This window comes from Schistocerca piceifrons, chromosome 1 (genome assembly GCF_021461385.2).
Source record: "Schistocerca piceifrons isolate TAMUIC-IGC-003096 chromosome 1, iqSchPice1.1, whole genome shotgun sequence".
Lineage (NCBI taxonomy): Eukaryota > Metazoa > Arthropoda > Insecta > Orthoptera > Acrididae > Schistocerca > Schistocerca piceifrons.
Genome location: NC_060138.1, coordinates 453,023,188 through 453,045,077, shown reverse-complemented (window position 1 = coordinate 453,045,077; position 21,890 = coordinate 453,023,188).

The following is a 21,890-nucleotide window of genomic DNA, read 5'->3' as shown; positions in this document are numbered from 1 at the left end:
ATATCTATCCCCCACAGACTTTGCATCACCTAGCTCAGTGGTGTCACAATGTAGTGCTGATACTGTATCATAAAACGAAATCACCATTGCAATTTTGGAGCCAGGAAAAACTTCCAATGACTTTTCTACTACCAGAGAAATGTATGAGAAAGCCAAAGTTTCAGTGTACATCACAGACAATTAACCTGTAGCTTACACTCATTTGTGCACAGTGTTGACAATGTCTTTCTGTTTGTATTTTACTTGCATAGTTCCAAGTCTTACAATTATTACTGTTTTTAAAAATATATAGTTACAGTAAATAACAAACTAAAGTAAATGGTTCTAGCATAAACAATGTCCTACCAAGCAGTGACATCAGCTTCAGTTAGCATCATGTGCTTGCCTCAAACAAATTGGAATGTCCTTCCTCTAAACCTACGAGCTATCTCTAGTTTTTGAGATTTTGGGTTAAATGATCTTGTGTAACATTTCTAATTGTTTGTGAGACGCTCAAAAATAAGTGAAAAAACTGTCTTCACAAGACCACAGTTCCTTGCAAAAACAGTGAAATTTCCCGTCATCTTGTCATTTAGTGTTAATTTCATATTTCCCTCTTTCTACATTTCCACGAAACTACTGCAAGTATAGGCAACAGTTGTTCATTGTGAGAACTGTTGCTCACGTTAGCTGTCTTGCTCCCAATGAGCGCCATTTTACAACTGTATCACTGCGTAGTGCCTGCAATCTGTTTGACAACAGGCAACCATGCCGGTTAACAGACCTTTCTGAGCTCATGACTTATGAGAAAAGTGTGAGTTGAGTTTAACACAATCATTGTTTTCAGAATCATTGCTGGTCTACGTGGAGGAGGTCACACAGCTTTATGCTCCACACAATCATGTAGCCAACAAGTTCTTGCGCGTGGCATGTTGTTCAATTCTTCATCCATTCATGGGTTACATTCATACACAACACAATGTTTTACATGGTTCTTATCTTAAAATTAAGGTATGTAATTTGAGTAATTTGTAATGTGGCAATTTGAGTATGTAATTTGAGTGAATTTGATTCTGTCATATTTAATATACAGTAGTCAAAGTACAGTGGATTCCCAACTATCCTGCTCATGACTATGCAGCCTCTGGACTGTCTGACCTACTTCATAAATATCAGGGCCGTTTGTACCATTAGCTAAGACTAGATGGCTGCCTATGATGGCAAAATTTTATTGGCAGTAAAGGATGGAAAAAGTTAATTGTGAATCAAACAGCAAAAAAATTAATCAAAATGTAAAACAGGAGAAATCAAAACACGGAACTGTTTTGAAAAGCTTACAGAACAGTTACTTAATAAGTCTTAATTTGCTTTGACAAAAGCAGATGCTGAAAAAAGATGAGATTAGTGGCGGGGTGACCTGCACATCACCCCATGTTTCATTGTTGATAAATTTATTCAAGATGGCGAATTCAAAATGACGGCCATAAATGTGGCAACGTCACAGTGACATCATGGCGGGAAGTTCAAATTTTCATAACAAAATGGTTCAATTATGTTGCACCCATGTGTCAATAGCAATGATATTTGGTGAAGACAAATACTCTTCTTGAAATAATGAAGATGAGCTGAGTTACACTTGACAAATCATGTTAATAAATGCTTGTCCTATAACCGTATATCATTTGATCTAAATCCAGTCAGTCAGTCTTACAAAGTGCAAGAGGCGAGACGTTCACCCAGAGTTCATCTGTCACATTGGAAATACTCGTGGCCCTCCTCCCCCTCCTCATCCCCAGCAGGCATTTAACAATTTCAAGAACAGTATTAGTAAACAGTTCAGAGAGGTGAACTAAACTATGTGCACTGAATTATGTGACGATCTATCTGGAAAGTTTTCTGAGCTAGGTAAACAACTAAAACAGGAAATAATTACCAACATGTCCTGCAATATAAATACGTTAACAGAAAATGTATGATCCATAGATGGTAAATAGAAACAACTTGCAGGTGATTTACAAAACTCTAGTGAAGCATATTCTCAAACTCAGGAGACGCAAGTGGATGCCTTGGTAAAAACTGTGATGGACACAGTCAGAGAGCTGCAAGACATATGCAAAAACTTACCTGGAGAAGTACAAAAGTTAAGTCTAAGAGTAGACCAGTTAAGTTAGAGTCAAAAATTTGCCAAGAACCGAGAGATAATATATGTGCAAATGTAAAGAAAATATAACTGAAAAAGTTGAAGCCAGGATACATAAAGGTTTAAAGGAAGCAGAGGAAATGTTATGAGGCAGTATTGCTAAAACTACTGACATTCCATAACAACATTTGACAGAAAACAAATCCATGCTTTTAGAGAGGTTAGATACTTTCACTGGTTACCCACAACACGGGGCTAGCCATCAAAGGAAAATAGCGAAGGTTGCAGAATACAAGAACACTTGCCAGCAGTTATACCTGCCGAGCAAGCGTAATTGCCATGTGCTATGCCACAAGCAAACACAAACATGCCTATCACTGACATCACGGCATGTTTGTCAACATTACTTGCAGATGAAAGGATGTGTTGGAGTGCAAGTTCCTATCTCCACAGTTCTGAGGGACTGGTGTTGGGTGGGAGAAGCCAAATGGCACATACGGTGTAGCAGGTTCGTAGGTCCCTAGAATTATGCTGGAGGGCATGCTCTGCTATTGGGTACTGGACATCTCCTAGGCAGACAGATCGTCTGTGTCCATTCATGCGCTCAGCCAGTTTAGTTGTTGTCATCCCGATGTAAAAGGCTGTGCAGTGCAGGCATGTCAGCTGATAAATGACATGTGTTGTTTCACATGTGGCCCTGCCTTGAACTGTGTATAAGTTTATAGATGACATCTTTGTGGTCTGGACTCAGGGTGAAGAAACACTCCTTAATTTCCTCCATAACCTCAACTCCTTTTAGAATCTGAATTTCACCTGGTCCTTCTCCAAAACCCAAAACTCCAACACATCCTTTCATCCCGCCATCCCCATGGGCTGAACCTACGTTAAACAACCTCACTCCCATTTACTCTTCAGTCTCCTCCTCTTTCCCTTTCCTCTTTAGCCATTCACGCATCTTTTCATCCAACATAGTTGTGTTTATCATTATACTATATACTAGACTTGGCCACTGTTTCTATGTTTCGATACAGTGTATCGATACGTGGAACTGTTTCAGTGTTTCGGAAAGGCTGTGGTTCACTGTTTCGAAACTGTGGTGTTTCATTCCGCCCCTGTCTCGGATAAACGGACCAGATTCGATCTCGAGCCAGACACAGAAACTGTATCGTTGTTTCAAAATAAGGCTGTTTCAGTCCACCTGTGCTTGGAACGGACTAATTGTATCGAAACAGTGATGTTTCATTCCGCTCTGTGTCGGACGAGATTTGGGCTCGGCACAGGTACTGAAACACAATATACCACTTCGTGAAACACTTTCAAGAGTGTCGAAATCTTTTTGACAAGCAATAGCATGAAGCTTAAGATATCCGAAAATAAAGCTTCGTTTCTAGCTGACTGTCCTATCCCGAAATGGCGTAACATCTGCTTTATAAACACTAACCAAACAATAAAACAACGCATACTATTCACATTCAAAATAATAAATATGTGAAAATCATTCAGTTAAATTACACTTTTTTTATAATATACACTTCTCTGTTCATGTACAGTAATCATATTAAGAAACGCAAGTAAGCCTACAACATTGTAAATAAAGAAAAGGCGTAGAGTGACAGTTATTAGACAAATTTGACGTAGGTATAATTGCAAGCAATCTGTTTGACATATCACTGATAGTGTAATGGTGAACGGGAAGTGCTGGGAAACATGGTGAATTTATAATAACGGTTCGAAACACCTTGAAAGACAACATTTTTTTCTGTTATATTTTGTTGTTGTTGTTGTTGTGGTCTTCAGTCCTGAGACTGGTTTGATGCAGCTCTCCATGCTACTCTATCCTGTGCAAGCTTTTTCATCTCCCAGTACCTACTGCAACCTACATCCTTCTGAATCTGCTTAGTGTATTCGTCTCTTGGTCTCCCTCTACGATTTTTACCCTCCACGCTGCCCTCCAATACTAAATTGGTGATCCCTTGATGCCTCAGAACATGTCCTACCAACCGATCCCTTCTTCTGGTCAGGTTGTGCCACAAACTTCTCTTCTCCCCAATCCTATTCAATACTTCCTCATTAGTTACGTGATCTACCCATCTAATCTTCAGCATTCTTCTGTAGCACCACATTTCGAAAGCTTCTATTCTCTTCTTGTCCAAACTATTTATCGTCCATGTTTCACTTCCATACATGGCTACACTCCATACGAATACTTTCAGAAATGACTTCTTGACACTTAAATCAATACTGGATGTTAACAAATTTCTCTTCTTCAGAAACGCTTTCCTTGCCATTGCCAGCCTACATTTTATATCCTCTCTACTTCGACCATCATCAGTTATTTTGCTCCCCAAATAGCAAAACTCCTTTACTACTTTAAGTGCCTGATTTCCTAATCTAATTCCCTCAGCATCACCCGACTTAATTAGACTACATTCCATTATCCTTGTTTTGCTTTTGTTGATGTTCATCTAATATCCTCCTTTCAAGACACTGTCCATTCCATTCAACTGCTCTTGCAAGTCCTTTGCTGTCTCTGACAGAATTACAATGTCATCGGCGAACCTCAAAGTTTTTATTTCTTCTCCATGAATTTTAATACCTACTCCGAATTTTTCTTTTGTTTCCTTTACTGCTTGCTCAATATACAGATTGAACAACATCGGAGAGAGGCTACAACCCTGTCTTACTCCCTTCCCAACCACTGCTTCCCTTTCATGTCCCTCGACTCTTATAACTGCCATCTGGTTTCTGTACAAATTGTAAATAGCCTTTCGCTCCCTGTATTTTACCCCTGCCACCTTTAGAATTTGAAAGAGAGTATTCCAGTCAACATTGTCAAAAGCTTTCTCTAAGTCTACAAATGCTAGAAACGTAGGTTTGCCTTTCCTTAATCTTTCTTCTAAGATAAGTCGTAAGGTCAGTATTGCCTCACGTGTTTCAGTGTTTCTACGGAATCCAAACTGATCTTCCCCGAGGTTGGCTTCTACTAGGTTTTCCATTCGTCTGTAAAGAATTCCTGTTAGTATTTTGCAGCTGTGACTTATTAAGCTGATAGTTCGGTAATTTTTACATCTGTCAACACCTGCTTTCTTTGGGATTGGAATTATTATATTCTTCTTGAAGTCTGAGGGTATTTCGCCTGTTTCATACATCTTGCTCACCAGATGGTAGAGTTTTGTCAGGACTGGCTCTCCCACGGCCGTCAGTAGTTCCAATGGAATATTGTCTACTCCGGGGGCCTTGTTTCGACTCAGGTCTTTCAGTGCTCTGTCAAACTCTTCACGCAGTATCATATCTCCCGTTTCATCTTCATCGACATCCTCTTCCATTTCCATAATATTGTCTTCAAGTACATCGCCCTTGTATAGACCCTCTATATACTCCTTCCACCTTTCTGCTTTCCCTTCTTTGCTTAGAACTGGGTTTCCATCTGAGCTCTTGATATTCATACTAGTCGTTCTCTTATCTCCAAAGGTCTCTTTAATTTTCCTGTAGGCGGTATCTATCTTACCCCTAGTGAGATAGGCCTCTACATCCTTACATTTGTCCCCTAGCCATCCCTGCTTAGCCATTTTGCACTTCCTGTCGATCTCATTTTTGAGACGGTTGTATTCCTTTTTGCCTGTTTCACTTACTGCATTTTTATATTTTCTCCTTTCATCAATGAAATTCAATATTTCTTCTGTTACCCAAGGATTTCTACTAGCCCTCGTCTTTTTACCTACTTGATCCTCAGCTGCCTTCACTACTTCATCCCTCAAAGCTACCCATTCTTCTTCTACTCTATTTATTTCCCCCATTCCTGTCAATTGCTCCCTTATGCTCTCCCTGAATCTCTGTACAACCTCTGGTTCTTTTAGTTTATCCAGGTCCCATCTCCTTAAATTCCCACCTTTTTGCAGTTTCTTCAGTTTTAATCTACAGGTCATAACCAATAGATTGTGGTCAGAGTCCACATCTGCCCCTGGAAATGTCTTACAATGTAAAACCTGGTTCCTAAATTGTTATTTATTCGAATTATTTGGCATGATTTGTAAGGCTATAGTCACTGTGCCTATTATCCACAATGATTCCCTTTGTGTGCATGGAAATTAGCAGGATGAGTATATTACCCATACTAACAGAATGTGGGAATCCCAGTAGCATATCCATTGTTTCTGCAGTTCGCTCCCACCTCCAGTTCCGTTCGTGGTGGTTCTTCTATCTTCAGCTATGGCTGTCCTCAGCCAATTGAAAAGTATGAAAGTCACACGACACGAAAGCAGCGCATTTGCTACATGAAATACGAAACTGCCAAGACGCCTAGGTGATAGTTTCATACTTCCTGCGATATGATTAGCGCTCTCGCATCTCATTCGTGTTTATATGGACATACTTATACAGTAGACATTCAAGATGATAAAATGTGTAGGTTTATTAAATTACAAAACACAAACTGTTTCACTGTTTCGAAACAACGTATCGAAACATTACGTTGTACTGTTTCATTTGTTTCGAAATAGTTACGTGTTTCAGTTTGCCCATCTCTACTATATACCTCTTTACATCTGTATGCATCCTCTTTGGTTTGAAGATCGCTCAGTAGTTCATTCTTACCTCCATGCAGTAGTTACAGTAGAATTTCTTTGGCTTCCCTCTGACAGCCGTGCCTCCATACTTGCTATAGTTCAATTCTTTTATCTCGGCGGCTCGCGCATGCCCAACGAGTTAAAATTTCATAGAGTGGCTATAGGTCCGCCATGTTTGAAGCAAATTGAAGTTCTGTCCGCCATGTTTTCTTTAGTCAAGGCATTCGTCTGCTGTGTCCCGCCCCCTTGTAACTGCGTATGACTTACTTGAAATAGCCCCTACTAGCTTTATTTTTTCTAAAACAAGCAATAGACAGCAGTGATTTCAGTGTACACTGACAGCAAAAAGGGATGTTTTTGTCGAAATATGGCTAAACTTTTCGATGTAGATAACACTACAAGACAACTCAAATAAGTCTGTCCATCCACTATAACGTTACTTGTTGCCCATAAATTAATGCAATTAGAGCAGGTACCACCAGAATATTATGGTGAAACTCCTAAACACGCTGTGGTTAACTATTAGAAACAGTAACGGGCGCAGAAATGCTATATTTTTGTCGCTATTTCAAAGTAAACAGTCAAAGCCTCAAAAACCAGTACACTGTGAACGAGAATATTATTTGAAATATGTGTTACAAGTAGTTAACACAAGCATAGTAATTCAATAATAATAATAATCTACAAGAAAGGTAAAATAATTTATTTACATTTAATTTTTACAATGTTTTAACTGACATTCGTATTTTTTCGGTCTTTTCACTGACCTTTAAATAAAATAAGCTTCGTGTATAGTTGTCTCACAACTTTACCTCTCTGCTCAGATGATTTTGATCTGCGTAAGTGATTTATTCGACATACACAAAAATGTTTGAGCAGCAGTTTTATCAGTTTAACATAATGGGTTTCTTCACCAAATTCGGTTTCTGTAAAAAGATGTTCATTGTTTATAAATAAGGAGCCTCTCACCAATTGCAACACTTCTGTCTGGAACCTCAACAAAACGTTTTTCTGACATTTCAGGATTATGTCCTCATTATTTCTGAAAACCTCAGCAACATTACAAAGTTTAACAACATCATTAGCTGGATTGATTAAACTGGTTTTTACATCTTTCACTGCAATCAATCCAGTTCTTTTAGCCTCAATACAAGCAAAAATACCTTCTAAGCAGTCAGTACAGTTAATTTTGTTTGACACCTGTCTCATTATACACAGCCTCTTATTTTTTCCCAATCCCAAACAAGGTCCTTCTTAATAGCCATCTCATCAAACATCAATGTTGCAAAAATTTGGGTTGTGCTGTTCTCAACTTCAGAGGCAATTTTAGTGAAACCCTCCTCAGTAAAACCTGGATGGCCACCCACTGACATTGCCCAACGGCGAAGCGTTCTTGGGTGGGGTAATTTCACAAATTTTCGTAAGTAGCTGTATGCCTTGGCAGAATAAAAGTGTAGGGTCAGGGCAAATTTCCTTATTTGCTGAGAATAATGGCATACTTTAGCAATGCACTGAAGTTCCAATAGCTCCTTCAACAAACCAACTACATGTTTTACACTGTTTAACATATCAGAAACTGAACTACATAGCCTTCTTCTAAAACCAGCAACTAAAGTCTGTAACTGCACTATTCTTCTTTTGTGTCATACACTAAGTTGCTTCATTTGCTTTATCCGCTTCTTTAGTCGCACATTCTCTACTTGTACTCAGTTATATTGTGTTTTCAACTTCTTAGGGCTTGGTAGACAGTAATTGTGGTCAGCAGAAACAGATGTGGGTCCGACAGGCACTGAAAGAATGCAGTTACATCATAAGTTTAAAACAGAGTTACACCATAAGATTATAATAAAGTATGTAATTCAAAGTAATGACACCGAGTAAAATTAAATTATTGACTTACTTTGTGCTAATGATGTCACTGTAACAGCACTATCTTGCAAATTGTCGAAAGATCGCTTTCTGGGTTGTGGTCGTAATACTTTATATTGCTTTTGTAAATGTGATGGAAAGTTAAAGATAGTAGGTACTGCTTTTGACAAAAGGCGCCTCTGGACATTTGTGTGGTACATATATTTCTCTTCAAAATGAGCTGAACAGAGGTAACTGGCTGTAGTAGGAAACCAGTTTTCTCGCTTCATATTTATAATCCATCTTTTTGTAATTTCCTTATTTTTTAAAGGAAATCTGTAATCAACGATAAATAAATTACTTTCCTGCATTTGTCTTAAGCATAATTACAGTTCCAATGCAAATGACTCTTTAATAAACATTAAAAAACGTGTGTCGTATTTCGGTAGTAATATACTTACTTATAATATGAAATATTTGTTGTTTTATCGCTGCGATTTGTGCAGTTGAACGCTGAACACACTGCAGGCATGTTGACTTTATATTTTGTAACAAAAAAGTCAACTAGAAAAGTTAAATATTGCAGTAATATCACAACAGCTGACAAACTTCCAACACAAACAACAGTAACGCTTTCCTAATGTTTTGACTAAGGAGAACATGGCGGCCGAGTTAGCGTTGGTTGCCGCTAGGAGCGCTGTAACTAGCATCTCAGCCACTCTATGAAATTTTAACTCGTTGCGCATGCCCGCCCAGACGCTGGAGATTGCTGCGTTGCCAGTTGCACACGACGCACGCGCCAATAGAAGCAGCGCCATAGTATAGCATAGTTCGCAAGCTTACGTGTAGGGGGGAGCGCGCAGTTCATGAAGTAAAGCCACCACAGCCGCATTAACCCTTTCGCTGCTACAAAGACGTGCTCCCTGCATTCCGCGCTGTGGGCGATTTTGTCACTGCACTGCTCGCCTGTGCAGACACATTGTGTTCCGACTGCTTTGACACTCTTTATCATTCGATTCCACAAAAACTATTTGGCTCAAAAATTAGATTTTTACCTATCTTCTTGACTGATATCTTCCCCCCATAAATGACTTAATTTTGTTTCGATGTTCAACGCAGTTATTATGCAGCATTAAATATAGTAAACCTTTGCACGAAATTTTGAAGAGTCTGCAGAGGTAAAAGTCCATAGAGTATACTTTCCGTATGGTCGATTGCCACAATGTTGAGAATGAAATGTGGACAAGATACCTATACATTTCATTTAATCTAAGTATCACATAAGTGTCGTATGTAATATTGAGAAATATTCCACCTTTCGCGACTGTGACAAAAGTTTTACTTACACTGGGCACGTTTGGCTTTATTTTAAAGCACTTCAATCAATCAAAAGGAAGTAGACAAAATACATTAAACAAAACTGTGGACTTACAAAAACATTAGGACTTGAATATACCGACTGTCAGTGAAGTGCTCAGAGCTATGTCAAATATAATTTTGTGTGTGGCACACACAAACAGCATTTATTTGCTAAAACACTGATGAGCCAACACAAACGTTGAATATTGAGCTACCGCAGCACAAAACTACGAAAGGTGACTTGGCAATGGAGGACACAAAATACAGTCCTCTTATGATGCTTCAAAATAGGGAAACGCGTCTGGTCTAAATAAGTCGCTTATTACAGTTGCAGAAGAGGGATATATTTCAAAACCATTGGTAAAACTGCGACTGTGGAACAAAAACAAGAAATAGAACATGAATACCATTGTGTATGTGCCATACCTTTCACCGATGGAAGTGCTTTAAAATAAAGCCAAACGCGCCGTGTGTATATAAAACTTTTATTACAGTCGCGAAAAACGGAATATTTCTCAATACTACATACGACACCTATGTGGTACTTAAATTAAATGAGACATTGTTATACAGTAAATATTATATGAAATTTAGGTATCTTGTCCACATTTCATTCTCCACATTGTGGCAACTAAAATCGACCATACGGAAGGTATACGCTATGGACTTTTACCTCTGCAAACTCTTCAAAATTTCGTCCAATGGTTTACTACATTTAATGCTGCACATCAAAACAAAATTAAGTCATTTATGGGGGGAAGGTATCAGGCAAGAAGACGTGTAAAAATCAAATTTTTTGGCCAAATAGTTTTTGTGAAATCGAATGATAAGTGTGTCAAAGCAGTGGGAACACCATGTGTCTGCACAGGTTAGAGGTGCAGTGATGACAAAATCGCGCACAGCGCGGAAAGCGGGCAGCACGTGTCTGCAGCAGCCAAAAAGTTAATGAAGAGGCAAAGCACTAGAAATTTCATTCAAACGAATAAAATTCGTGAAGTAAGGCACTCCAATATTGTTTTTAAATAAAGAAAATATTGAGCACCGCCCGGGGTTTGAACTCACAACCTTTCACTTGGCAGACCAACACCTTAACCATTCCACTACCTCACCTCGTTGAACAGTGTAACTCCATAAGGACTCTAACACCTCACGCAACTGCTTATAAACACTGTTTGTATGACTACGAATTACTCACGCTTCGTCGAAGTACAACAGGAAATAAACAATTACCGCTGTTCTTTATTGCGAAAAAGCAGTTCGTGAGACTGAAACAAACACCTTTCCTTGCTATCGCATGAATTAGGAGTCTTATTGCTTGTTTGGTTTAATTAATTAATAGAATATGAAGCAATTGGTATAAAGAATGCTTTTTCCAAACTTTCTGTAAAAGAAAGTCTGCTATCAAGACATTGCTTTTGTTCTATTACTTTATTTATGACTGAACGTTTCTAAAACTGAAAACACTCGTCCGTGCTCTACACTGCTGTCGAGATCTGGCAACGTCGTTCTCTGTTCATTGGCTGACTGTGTTTTGTGACGTCAGATGCGCAGAACGAACCTAAACTCGGCCGCCAAGATATATGACGTGCACTTTAGGGTAGCATTCATCTCACGCTAGGTGAGGAGAGGACGTAGCACGCATCATCCTATCGACTGTTGTGTGCGTCTTGAATCTGCATTGTTATTTGTTTATGTGCTTTCATTGTCCTATTGACCGGTGTTGCTAGCGTGTACGTCGTTCTGAACATGGGCTCTAACGAGCAGATCCATGAAGAAGGTCTGAAAGATTTCATTATCTTTCTTAGTTGATTTACAACACGAAGGCAAAATTAAATGGAACTAGATGGTTTAATGTTTCTAGCACCATTCGGAATTATCTTCAGAACTACTTCAATTTCTCAGTTCAACGTTTCTGCCCACATGAATAATGTACAAAGAATTGGATTTTATGAAAATGCGAAACACTTTAATTTCTTCCTATTTCACGTTTTTACCCACATTATTTATTCAATATTAACTGGATTGAAAATATGACTAGACACTTTTTTTAACTTTCGTTATGGTTATGATTCCTTCATTCAGATATTCGTTACGATCACAAAACACACAATAACATCCCACATTCTTTGGATTGCAGCTTAATAATTAATTACTTCACTTTTCTGTCCACACGATTTATCCACGATTCGTCGGATTTAAAAATAATGACAAGCTTTTTTATTTCGTTATGGCTCCTTCGCTCAGACATTAATTATGTTCATGAAGTACACAATAACATTGCAAATTGTTGGCATTACATTCAACAATTCAATCAGCTGGGATGAGCATATCACACAAATCCTGCCACTTCTTTTGTACACATGAATTTACATTTAGCTTTGACGTTATCGGTACAACTGCAAAGATCGATATACGTACTCATTTAGTCGACTTAGGTTATTTACGTCACGATGACGTAGCGTTACGTCATTATGACGTAGGGTTTTCCTCACCTAGCGTGAGATGAATGCTAGCCTACTTGCTACCGTACCCTCCCTGTTTTCCTTTCCCTGTTGCTTCATAACCTGGGTTTTGAGTAACTGAATCCACTTTCCCTTCTTCCCTTTCTTTCCCCTCTCTCCTCCCTGATGAAGGAACAAAGTTCCGAAAGCTAAGAACGTAAATTTTCTGTTCTGTTTTGTGTATCTATCGGCTGTACTGAGCTGAGGTAAGTACTGGCCAGCCCCTCTATCTCTTTGTTAGCATTTGTTTCACATCTTTAAATCAGATTTTCCATTAATCATTTAGATCACCTATATGGTCCACATCCTTCATTGTTTTGTCCCTTTTGTTACCTATCACTTACATCTGTCATCTAAACACTTTCTCTTCTTCAGTGTTTATATATATACTTTTTTGCGTCAGCGCGATCTTTTTTTGCGGCACGCGCGATCTTTTTTTGCAGCATGCGCGATCTTTTTTTGCGGCACGCGCGATCTTTTCTGTGGCACCCGCGATCTTTTCTACGACAGGGGCGATCTTTATTTTCGCCACTCGCTGTCTCATTTTTTGAGCAACGTGTGTTCTTTTCCCCTCATCTGGACATACTTGCTTGGTCTGGTCAACCTTTATCCATACTTTTCTTATTTAGTGGTCTTCCTTTGGTACTGAACATTACCAACACAATTTCTTTCTTTCTCGTCCTTCCCTCTCTGTTTTATTCCTTCTTATTATTACTATTTTATCTTTAGTTATTTAATTTCCCTACCCACCAGTTACCCACTATGTACCCTAATCCTATACCACATTATTTACATTCATTCCGGAAATATGCATTCACCGTAGCCAAACTGCAATCCCACATACTTTTCCTCCGGTCCTGCTTAACCATTGGAATTACCCCTAAAGGACTTACCTTAAAAGTTCCCATCTCTGGGTGCAATTCCTCCTTCCACCAGTCTCTCCTGGACTTCCAGAACCTTCAATCCTTAGGCCTTACCCAACTTGTCCTGAATCTCTACACTACTTCATGTAACCACCACTCCCAACAGCTCCTATCTCTCTTCAAAGTCCTCCACCTCTCAAACCCTTGCTTGGAGAACACACTCAGGAACATCATCCTAGAAGCCAGCTGTAAACTTGAGTTCCATGCCACACACCACCTGAAAAAACTATCCACAGTGCTAGTGCAACACCTAAGAAGTGGGGTCCCTCTCCCTATCCCTCACAAACACTAACCACAACAGAACCTTCAACAAACCCCCCTCATAACCAATAAACCTAGCCTAGCCACCCTACTCAATCTCCCAATCCCAGCACATACCCCACACAGACCAAATCACAATTATAACCACAGTCAAATGCCACCTATCACCAGTCCCAATTCAGTTCTAAACCTCTCATCCAGATCCCTCTCTCCTCCAGAGACATCTGTTCTATCAAAAGGCTTAACCTTTAGCCCCACACCTAAATTCAACCACACTGCCCTGGTTAAAGATCTCCTCTCATTCACCCGGAACCTCAACTGGAAATATCACTTCACTACCCAAACACAGCCCCCCAAATGCTAGACCCAGTGTTGAACCCTGTCTAGAACAGTTCCGACTGCCTTCTCAAAGGGATCCTCCTCCCCTCCCCCAAAACCATCCCTTGCAGACATTTCAGGAATTCCTCACATCCAGTGTTGCCTCCCAGTCCTTCTTGAAGAACATCCCGACAACCCCCAACATCACTCCAGCTGAATCCCATGCCATTAAGGAGCTAAAAACAGACCGCTTTATTGTCATCCTCCCAGCAGATAAAGGCTCCACAACTGTGGTACTTGACCGTGTGGAGTATGTGGCAGAAGGACTGCGTCAACTCTCCGACACCTCAACCTACAAAGCTGTTACCCAGGATCACATTCCCTCCATCCAGACTGAGCTGCAGAAAATCCTAAAAATCCAAGGTCCCTCACAAGGCCTCACAACGGCTTCCATAGACCTACTCACTCCACCTGAGCCACGTACCCCTACCTTCTACCTATTACCCAAAATCCACAAAGAGAACCAACAGTATGCATCTCAGCTCTGGTAGACCAACACCTCCAACCTATCACCCGCAGACTCCCATCCTACATAAAAGACACAAACCACTTTCTAGAATGCCTCAAATCCATTCCCACTCCTCTCCCACATGAAACCTTTCTTGTCACCATAGATGCTACATCCCTTTACACAAACATCCCACATACCCATGGTCTCCCTGCCCTTGAGCACTACCTCTCCCAACGCCCACCCGAAGATCTTCCAAAAACCTCGTTCCTTATCACACTTACCAACTTCATCCTCACCCATAATTATTTCACTTTTGAAGGCCAGACCTACAAACAAATCAGGGGAATGGCCATGGGAACCAGGATGGCTCCGTCCTATGTCAACCTCTTCATGGGCCGCATGCAGGAGGCTTTCCTGAAGACCCAACAGCTGCTTCCCCTGGCCTGGTATAGGTTTATAGATGACATCGTTGTGGTCTGGACTCAGGGTGAAGAAACACTCCCTAATTTCCTCCATAACCTCAACTCCTTTTCGAATCTGAATTTCACATGGTCCTTCTCCAAAACCCAAGCCACCTTCCTGGATGTTGACCTTCATGTTGTTGAAGCTCACATCCACACCTCTGTCCATATCAAACCCATAAACAAACAACAGTACCTTCACTTTGATAGATGCCATCCATTCCATATCAAATGCTCCCTTCCCTATAGCCTAGGTATTCGTGGCAAACATATCTGCTCCAGTGACGAATCCCTCAACAATTACACCAATAACCTGACCAGTGCTTTCCTCTCCCGCAACTATCCTGCAGACCTTGTCCACAAACAGTTCCCCTGAGCAATTTATTCCTCCCTGTCCAATAACAATGTTCCTATCCCCAGACCACACAGAAGCATCCCCCTTGTCCCCCAATATTATCCTGGCCTCGATACATCAACAAATTACTCCGCCAGGGATATGACTTTCTCAAGTCAACCCCTGAAATGAGATCATCCCTTGACAAAATTCTCCCCACACCACCCAGAGTTGCCTTTTATCACCCCCCAGACCTCCGTAACATCCTTGTCAAACCCTACAATATTCTCAGACTACCTTCTCTACCCAGCAGTTCCTACCCCTGTAACCGACCCCCCTGCAAAACCTGCTCCATGCATCCCCCCACAACCACCTACTCCAGCCCTGCTACTGGTAAAACATACACAATTCAAGGTAGGGCCACATGTGAAACAACACACGTCATTTATCAGCTGACATGCCTGCACTGCACAGCCGTTTACATCGGCATGACAACAACTAAACTGGCTGAGCGAATGAACAGACACAGACGAACTGTCCGCCTAGGAGATGTCCAGTACCCAGTAGCAGAGCATGCCCTCCAGCATAATTCTAGGGACCTAGGAACCTGCTACACCGTATGTGCCATTTGGCTTCTCCCACCCAACACCAGTCCCTCAGAACTGTGGAGATGGGAACTTGCACTCCTACACATACTTTCATCCCGCCATCCCCATGGACTGAACCTACGTTAAACAACCTCACGCCCATTTACTCTTCAGTCTTCTCCTCTTTCCCTTTCCTCTTTAGCCAATCACGCATCTTTTCATCCTACATAGTTGTGTTTATCTTTATACTATATACCTCTTTATGTCTGTAAGCATCCTCTTTGGTTTGAAGCTGGCACAGTACTTACAGTAGAATATCTTTGGCTTCCCTCTGACAACCATGCCTCCATCCTTGCTACCCTCCCTGTTTTCCTTTCCCTGTTGCTTCATAACCTGGGTTATGAGTAACTGAATCCACTTTCCCTTCTTCCCTTTCTTTCTGCTCTCTCCTCCCTGACAAAGGAACAAAGTTCCGAAAGCTAGGAACGTAAATTTTCTGTTCTGTTTTGTGTATCTCTCGGCTGTACTGAGCTGAGTAAGTACTGGCCATTTCGAAATGTTTTACCTCATACCTGGACTGAAGCCCACAAAATTAGATTTGTTGTTTGATGCACCCAAGTGACTTGTGCTATGGGCTATGGACATGGAGGAACATTGCCTCTGCTATGACTAGTTTGAGAGAGCCTTTCTTGATAATTATTAGTCTGATGCCATACAAGAGAGGCTAAGACATGAAGAATTCAACCCAGCTCCATTCAATAGTAAATATGGAAGCTTAAGGGGCTATTTTGAAATATATTTGAATAAACCAGATACTGGACCAACATGGTATCTCAAGTAGATGTGCTGAAAATTTTAAAGTCGTCTTCCTGCCCACATAAGGGGAAAAATTAATTACCATTCCAGAACATGACACCGAATACTTTGTATCTGTATTGGATTCAATCGATCTTATATACAAAGAGAGGCCAGTACAACCCATGCATATTAATACACAGATTGTGCCACATAGATTTATGGACCAACAAGTAGACAACAGATTCGTAGTACAACATGGATGGCAACCTTACCCTACACAGACCTACGGTAATGGTAACGATAATCACAATGGCAATGGACAAAGCCATAAATTCATGGGTGGATATAAAAGAAATGGGCAAAAATTTAACAAAAAGCAACTACAACGGGCAAGTAGCGTATGACCAGCCTGTACAATATGTACAGACACAAGCTACTGGCAATAATCAGCTGATCACTTGGCAAACACAAAACAATAGCAGACAGCCAAATAACCCACAGAAGCAGGATTCAGAGAGCAAAATAACACACATATGCCAAATACTGCGCAAAGACAAAGAGAATTTCAGCTGAGAGCCACACAGGCAGTGACATAATCGATATAGTAGAAGTTACACCTAAGCCAGAGACCAATGCCACTGCGATGCTGGAAAACTTGAACAGTCACAGTAGGCCCCCGTTCTGTGACTGTGGAGGAGAGTAGGGGCACAAGCTTGTTTGACAGTTGCTTCATCAGATACGATCATGGTAGTGATGTGAAAGATGATCTGTATCAAAGTAATGAGGGTACACAGAAAAGCTTGACAGAGAGCAAGGTACAAGCTACAATTAAAGCCAAAATATTTGATCTTGATGTATCCCTGGTGCTTCACACAGGTGCTATGACTAATTTGATGTCACAGGGATTCTTTCAAGAGCTGAAGAAATGTGGGCGTATACCCATACTGCCAGTGCAAAATTGCAAGGTACAAAGTGCCACTGGTCAGAAATTGAAAGGAGTCAAAATACAAGGCTTAATTCTTGTACAATTAGAACAGTTTTCTGCACGATGCCATATGTTGATAGTAGAGAAATTAAAAGTTGATTGTTTAATCGGTATGGATACATTTAGGACATATCAAGTATAAATTGATATAGGAAAAGGCCAGCGTCATTTCACTGTGAATAGCCAATTATTTGTAATAGACTTAATCAGGGGAAGTACTAATAGACATAAAACTGAAGTTACTCGCGACTTTGAAGTTCAGTTAGTAAATCCAATAGTTCTGTTTGCCAACACATACAATAACGAACAATTGGCACCAGAAGAAGTAAATTTTGATACAATAAGCACAAAGGTAAGTGAATCAAAGTGTTTGTCTCAAGAACATTAAGTGGAAATTAGGGAACTATATATATATATATATATATATATATATATATATATATATATATATATATATATATATATATATATATAAATCATGAACAAAGAGGGAAGAAGTAAGCAAAGAGATTAACAGGATGCTTGAATGGGTCATAATACAACCATCATTTTCCCCTTATTGTAGTCCTATTTTGGCTGTGGGTAAGCCAGATAGCAAAGTGTGCTACATTTCTTACTATAATCAACCTCCGGTCTTCATATTGGCAAATAACACTGCATGAAGAAAGTTGGAAGTATACTGCCTTTGTATGTGGGGGCAGGAGCTTCAAACTTCAAGTATTACCATTTGGATTAAATGTAAGTGCAGGTGAATTTATCTTTGCACTGGACAGAGTGCTAGTGCCTGAACTTTTGAGTAAGGTAACAGTATACGTGGATGACCTTTTAGTCACTACACCCACTTACGATTAATTGGACAAGTATTGAGCCGCTTTTCCACATGTGGAGTAGCAGCACATCTCAAGAAATCTTATTTTGTACAAGAAAAGGTTAAATTTTTAGAACACATAATCTCTTCATAAGGTATACTGCCAGATCCTAAAAAACTCGATGCCATTAGGAATTGCCCTGTTCCTAAAACAAGAGATAAGTAAAGGCAATCCTTCAGCCTAGTCTCATTTTTCAGGAAATTCATTCCTAACCAGTTTATGAACAGTGATGCTTTACTCAATCTTCTCTGGAAAAACAGACCTGGTTTATGGGACAAGCAATGTCAAACTGGTTTGGAGAACATCAAGCACACCCTATAAAATGCTATATTTTGCCTCAATCAAACATGAAGAAGGATTTTTGTTTATGCACCAACATGTCTACTCAAATGGTAGAAGAGAGAAATCTCGTCCCTAAAGTAATTAGCTTCACCAGATGCACCTTATCCAAAGCTGAACATTCATATTCAGTTATGAGGCTGGAGGGTTTGGCTGTAATTTGGTCCTTTCAAAAGTTTGAATATATTACACACAAAAGTATACTGTGACCATCAGTCCCTACCTTTTTGTTAACTTGTAAATTACTGCACCAACGGATAGCCAGGTCATGTATGTATCTTCAAGAATTCGATTTTGAAATAGTGTACATAAAAAGACATAAAAACATAATAGCCTATGCTCTTTCTTGATTACTACAAGGCTTAGAGGAATTCAACGATCTTTTAGAGCAGTAAAGTGAAATAAGAGCTATGTTGATGGAGGACAAAACACTCCGACCATACTAGTTCACATGTGTAAAAACATGGAACAATTACAGCAGGAAGACACACGCTGGAGTAAAGTAAGAGCAAAACTTATGCAAGACGGTGATGAAAAGTTAAAATGGTTTATCACTGTTCAAAAAGGCATTCTGTTCCATGGGAACTATCCTGAACAACAACAATGGCACGTGTGTGTGCCATAGGAATACTGGATAATTTTATCTTTTACACACACTATACTTGGAGCCATTATGGCACTGCAAAATGCACTGACATAATAGGTAAATACTGTTATTTACCCGACCTTAGATGGAGAGTGCTATAGGTGGTAAGAAAGTGTATTGTTTGCCAGAAATCAAAACATTCCAATATCTCCAAACAGATAGAACTACATCCCACTGTGGCTAAAAAAACACCAAGAAAAGGTATTGTTAGATGTGGCTGGACCCTATCCCAGAGGTAAGGGGGGGAGTAAAATTTATAGTAGGTCTATATGATATTTTCATCAAATACATAATATTGTATGCTGTACAGAACACCACAGCCAGTTCAATTATAAGACAAATCAAAGAGGATTATTTTGCAAGAGTAGGAAAACCAGAAGTCATATTAACAGGTAATGCCTCATGTTTTGTTGGATGTAAATGGAAAGAATTTTTAGATTCCAATCAAATCAAACACATTTCAGTTTTCAAGTTTCATCAGAAGCATCCCCTGTAGAGAGGGTGTTTAAGGTATTCAACAGGTTTGTGAGGACCTATATACCTCGTAAACATACCAAGTGGATTGAATATGTCTCTCCCTTCTTACAGGCAGTTAACAACCTTCCCCATACATCAACTGTATTTACACCAAATGAGCTGATGTTCAATTGCAAACAAGTTGACGAGAGGGAAAAACCTTTGTCCAAGATACCAATATCGAAATTATCACTGGATGATAAATTACGACAAGCAATAATCATCCTTGAAACCTGGGCTAAAGCTATTTATGACAGAAACCTGGAATGTACAACACAGTTTTATATAGGACAAAAGGTGTTACTTAGCACACAGCCCAAATCCCAAAAACTGGAAAACTGAGGCATAAGTGGCAACTACTATACTCCGGACCATACATAATTACTAAAATCCCCTACCCAGGAGCATACAGATTGGTACACATGAACATGGGTAAAGACAATGGCCTTTACCCACGCAAAGACTTGAGAACATTTATATATTGAAGAAGAGTGGTATACCCTCTAAGTTGTATATGTGTATAATAATATTAGATTTAGGATGCTGGAAAATCATATTCTAGAGTTTATGCTGTTAGTTGCTTTTTTTTGTGTTTTTACTTATATGTCAAATGAGTAAACGATAAGATATAGTGGATGTAACAAAGAAGAATTTTACTTTTATGTGTCTAGAGATGATGATACTCTAAATACAGCACTTGGCCTTGCGTGTGGCCCAGTTGTAAACAAATAAACGAACCTGTGAAACGCACAGTACCATGCAATGCAATACACAACTCGCCATGATGTAAGTGTATCAGAGTGGCATAGCGCATGTGCATCGGGGAGCAAGCTAGTCAAACTGTAGCCGCATGTGTGCCAGACAGACACAACTGGGAGTGTTGGGGCACCCAAAACAAACTAACCCTATGAGCTACAGCCTGCACTGGCATTTGTAAAGCCTAGCTTTCGCAACCAATGGTTGCTTCGTCAGGAAAGAGGGAAGGAGAGGGAAAGACGAAAGGATGTGGGTTTTAAAGGAGAGGGTAAGGAGTCATTCCAATCTCGGGAGTGGAAAGACTTACCTTAGGGGGAAAAAAGGACGGGTATACACTCGCACACACACACACACACACACACACTTATCCATCCACACATATACAGACACAAGCAGACATATTAAAAGGCAAAGAGTTTGGGCAGAGATGTCAGTCGAGGCGAAAGTGCAGAGGCAAAGATGTTTTTGAATGACAGGTGAGGTATGAGTGGCGGCAACTTGAAATTAGCGGAGATAGGCCTCTATCTCCGCACACACACGCATATCCATCCACACATATACAGACACAAGCAGACATATTTACTGCTTGTGTCTGTATATGTGTGGATGGATATGTGTGTGTGTGCAAGTCTATACCCGTCCTTTTTTCCCCCTAAGGTAAGTCTTTCCGCTCCCGGGATTGGAATGACTCCTTACCCTCTCCCTTAAAACCCACATCCTTTCGTCTTTCCCTCTCCTTCCCTCTTTCCTGATGAGGCAACAGTTTGTTGCAAAAGCTTGAATTTTGTGTGTATGTTTGTGTTTGTTTGTGTGTCTATCAACCTGCCAGCGCTTTCATTTGGTAAGTCACATCATCTTTGTTTTTATATATATATATATATATATATATATATATATATATATATATATATATATATATATATATATATATATAAAATCCGTTTCGCTTATAGCAGCGCCATCTAGATTCCCCTTCCAAGCCAGACAAGTTTCGTTCCTTGTAGTTAATGCGTTCGACGCTTAGATTAATTATACAAATTTAAGTATTAAAAGTACATGCACTGATTATATTTGATGGACCAGAAAAGTCTTGGTGCAGATAAACAAGCAAGTACAGTATAACTGGCAAACTGAAGAAGAGGTCACACCACGCCTATAATAGTCTCTATCTTTCAGATTTATAAAGTAAGTAGG